The following is a 4879-nucleotide window of genomic DNA, read 5'->3' on the forward strand; positions in this document are numbered from 1 at the left end:
AGTGCAATTTGCAGAAATCCCTCAAGAAGAAGCTCCCGGGCCTTTGCTCACTAGAGAGAACGATTGCAAGGCAACATTCCAGAATGCTTGGACTGCACGAAGGGGATGCCAACACCTCCTTCTTCTTCCAGCACGCACGCCATCGGCAAAGGAAGAACTTCATCACAACTATACGAAGGGGAGACATCACTGCTACCAGTCAGGAAGAGATCGTGAATGAGGTGGATGAGCATTTCACCCAAATGCTCGGGGAGATGCAGACTAGGGCACACTTGCTGGACCTCAATGTGCTCCACCTTCCGTCACTTGACCTAGGCCACCTGGAGGAGCCATTCACAGAGGAGGAAATTGAAAGGGTTGTCAAGGGCATGCCGCCAGACAAAGCGCCAGGGCCAGATGGATTCACCAGCTACTTCTTTGCTACATGTTGGCATATTATCAAAGAAGACCTCATGAACGCCTTCCACCACCTGTACAATGGAGATATGAGAGGACTACACACGATCAACAAAGCTATAGTAACACTCCTTCCCAAGAAGAGCGGAGCGGTGGATATCCGAGATTTCCGGCCTGTGAGTCTGGTACATGGAGTGATAAAAATCTTCAACAAGGCCTTGGCCAATAGGCTCACACCTGAATTGCCGTCCCTAGTTGGCAAACACCAAAGCGCCTTTGTTAAGGGTAGATCTATCCATGACAACTTCATGCTTGTGCAATGCATAGCACGACACTAGCATTTCCTCATTGAAGTAATGCAAACCATGTGTTTTGGACCAAAGTCGATGGCATGGACATGTGGGCTGTTGTCTACCTCTTCCACTAGGATTATGATCAATGGTACTCCGGGCCGGCCAATTTACAACTGCAAAGGACTAAGATAGAGCGCTCCTCCATCGCTGATGCTCTTCACTTTGATCATGGAACCACTACAGCGGATGTTTGAGCTTGTTACCTTGAGAGGAATCATGGCCCCATTAGCGTTGAGAGGATTGGATACCGGCAATCGATGTTTGCGGATGACGTCATGATATTTATCAAAACAAAATGACCAAGACATCCAAGCCTGCTCTTCACTACTGTGGATCTTTGGCGAAGCTTCGGGACTGCATGTAAACATGCACAAGAGTGCAGCTTACCTGATCAGATGCCCGGTTGGTAATTGGGACAGAGCCCTCACCATAATCGGCTGCCCGGCCGGCTCCTTTCCCTATAAATACCTTGTAATACCTCTCACCATTCGCAAACAATCGGCTACCCAACTGTCGGGCTTGGTGGACCAGCTAGCGGCTGCCCTACCAAAGTGGAAGACTGCAGGCATGCTAAAGAGTGGACGTCTCCTCCTCATCAAATCGGTTCTATGTGTCAGTCCACTCCACGCAATGCTAGCGCTCGACATTCCTCAGAAGATGATATCCGCGATGAACAAATCTGCCGCAGCTTCCTTTGGAGCGCCAAGGACAAGGCAAATGGTGGCCAATGCTCCGTGGCCTAGGACTCGTGTGCACGCCGATATGGGCAAGAGGTCTCGCCATCCCAAACCTCGGCTGGCTCAACATAGCCATGCAAACAAAGTGGGCATGGCTGCAGCGATCCGACCGCACTAGACCCTGGGCCGAGTTCAACATCAGGGTGCCGAAGGAGTTGCTCCGACTCTATAAGCTGCCACAGTCGCAAAAGTGGAAAACAGAAAAGGACACCTTTTCTGGGAGGACATATGGCTACAAGGGCAAGAGTCCAGGAGATTGCCCCGAACCTATATGGTAGAGTGCGCAAAAAGAACGTAATGCATGGACCATTCACCAGGCACTCCACGAGGGGAGCTAGGCATGTGACATTGGCCCCGAGCTCACACAGGACCTGATACAAGAATATCTAGCCCTATGTATTGCCGTCGCCGGGGAAACGATACAGGATGAACTACAAGACTCGATCTCATGGACCTGGGAGGTGAATGGTTGCTTCTCGACCAGATCTTCATACGCGGCCAAGTTCTAGAGCCGAGAAGTGGCACCAACTGCAGTATTTACGTGGAAATCCAGGGCCGACATGTGGTGCTGCTTCTTCGCTTGGCCAGCATTACGAAAAAGATGCTGGACGTCGGATCGCCTGGCTCGCCGAGGCATGGACCATCATGAGGCATGCCCCTTCTGTGAACAAGAGGAAGAAACAATCAACCACCTACTCCTTGGTTGTGTGTTACCCAACAAGTATGGACGACCGTCTGCCATGCCTTGGGCAAGCATGAATGGATCCCATCAACGACGGATGGACTGCATGAGAGGTGCCAAAGCAACACAGGCACCGGACATGGCAGCAAAGATGTTCGAGCCATTCTTATCCTCGTAATGTGGGAAGTATGGAAACACCGCAACGCAATTGTATTCTATAGGATAACACCATCGGCAGGCCATGTAATCGGTAGGATAGACGACGAAGGACGGGCCTGGAAAAAAGCAGGACTCGTCAAAGGGGATGTAGCCTCCTTGCTAGGAGCGCTCACAATGCGGGCCGACGAGAGAAATTAGCCAACCGTCGCGTCGCAGAGTGGAGTTGCGTCCATGTAATTTAAACATGTAACACCAATGGGGAGGGGCTATTTACCCCATTCCTTCTTTAATGCATAATGCACACTCTCGTGCGTATTGGAGAAAAAAAATTCCTTATGGAGTGACCAGGCGGTGATGATGAAGAGTGAATTGAAGCCTCTCTTTGTTCTCCTATTGAAGTTGTTCCTCTCTATGGTCCAGTATTGCATCATCGTGTTTTGTGGGGAGGGATTCACAACGGATATCCTCAAATGGCTAAGGACCAAGTACCACACTACCCTTGCATAAGCACATTCGATCAGTACATGGTCCACATTGTCCTCCTCACGGTGACACCTGACAAGTGTAGCACTACGTATGGTCTTGTAATCCATGCCGTGCTCGGTGATCAGAAGTCCAGAGTCGGTACTACATGGCCAGCCAGATGAAGATTTTACACTTCAATGGCGCCCAACACTGTGGAGAATGATTTGGTGCATCGATAAATTGATTGATCATGCACTAGGCACACACACACATATATATATATATGTAAACGGGGTGCGACTAGTAACTTGTCTCCTAAGATACATGTACATACAGAGGGAGATAGATGCTACAGGTACTGCATACGAAACCCAGACCTACGTATATGTACACATGTTCAACACCCCCCCCTGCAGTCGAAGCGTCGCCGGTGATGCAGAGACTGGACCGAAAGCACTCGAATGTCGAGGTGGGTAGTCCCTTCGTCATAACATCGGCGAACTGCTGATCGGTGGGCACATGGAGAACGCGAACATGACCAAGTGCAACGTGCTCCCTGACGAAGTGGATGTCGAGCTCGTTGGTGATGGACAGGGTTGGCAGCAAGGTACACCGCGGAGACGTTGTCACAGTAGACAAGCGTCACCTTGGTAACCTCACATAGCAACTCCTGAACTAGCTGTCATAGCCAAGAGCACTCCGCAGCGGCATTGGCCACAACCCAGTACTCTGCCTCGGCGCTCGATCGTGAGACCATGGGTTGCCGTTTAGACGACCACAAAATCAGAGAGGGCCCGAGGTAGACGCAGTAGCCGGAAGTGGAGCATCGAGTGTCGGGACACCCAGCCCAGTCGGTGTCAGAGTAGGCGACAAGGCTGGTGTCAGGTGATGCCGTCAGGGTGAGACCCATGGATGTGGTGCCACGTATGTACCGAAGAATGCGTTTCACCAGAGCCCCATGGGTGTCACGAGGAGCATGCATATGAAGGCACACCTGCTCGACAGCGTACTGAATGTCCGGACGCGTCAGCGTGAGGTACTGAAGCGCACCAACGATGGAGCGGTAGAAGGGAGCGTCAGACGCCGGAGAACCCTCGACAGCGGACACCTTAGCCTTCGTGTTGACAGGCGTGGGAGCAGGCTTGCAGTTAAGCATGCCCGTAGGCGTACTTATGCTGGTGCAGAAAGAAGCCAGTGGCCCGGCGCACGACTCGATGCCGAGGAAGTAGTGGAGAGCCCCCAAGTCCTTGAGGACAAACTCGGTGCCGAGGCGAGCTGTGATCTGCTGAAGGAGCGCTGGCGAGGATGCAGTCAGGATGATGTCGTCGACATACAGGAGTAGGTACGCAGTGGGGGGGGGCTGGTGATAAACAAATAGGGAGGCATCGGACCGTGTGGACCGGAACCCCTGTGGCTGAAGGAAGGCCGCGATCCACTGGTACCAGGCCCGAGGTGCCTGCTTCAACCCATAGAGAGAATGGGAGAGCAAGCACACGTGGTACGGATAGTCGGTGTCGACAAAACCAGTAGTCTGCTGACAGAACACCTGCTCGTCGAGATGGCCATGCAAGAAAGCATTAGACACATCAAGCTGGTGGACTGGCCAGACACGAGAAATAGCAAGCTGGAGGACCGCGTGAATCGTGCCCGGTTTGACAACCGGGACGAAGGTGTCGGTGAAGTCCACGCCGGCGTGCTGGTGGAAGCCGCGCACCACCCAACGCGCCTTGTAGCGCTCGAGAGAGCCGTCAGGGCGAGTCTTGTGGTGGAAGACCCACTTGCCAGTGATGACATTGGCACGGGGAGGCCGCGGGACATGCTGCCACGTACGGGTGCGCTGCATGGCGTCAAACTCCTCACGCATCGCAGCTAGCCAGTTCGGATCCCGAAGGGCTGCGCGAGCGGAGGTGGGGAGCGGAGACGGCGCCGAGGTAGATGCAGCACACGCGTACTCGTCTGATGGGTAGCGCGTGCTAGGATGAAGTGTCCCAGTCCGAGACCGAGTGATCACACCGGTGAGGGGTGCGGCCGCGGCGACGAGGGCCACGGAGGGGGCCGCGTCGGCAGGGGCCGCGGCGACGGGGGCG

The sequence above is a fragment of the Triticum aestivum genome, chromosome 2B (genome assembly GCF_018294505.1).
Source record: "Triticum aestivum cultivar Chinese Spring chromosome 2B, IWGSC CS RefSeq v2.1, whole genome shotgun sequence".
In the NCBI taxonomy this organism is placed as follows: domain Eukaryota; kingdom Viridiplantae; phylum Streptophyta; class Magnoliopsida; order Poales; family Poaceae; genus Triticum; species Triticum aestivum.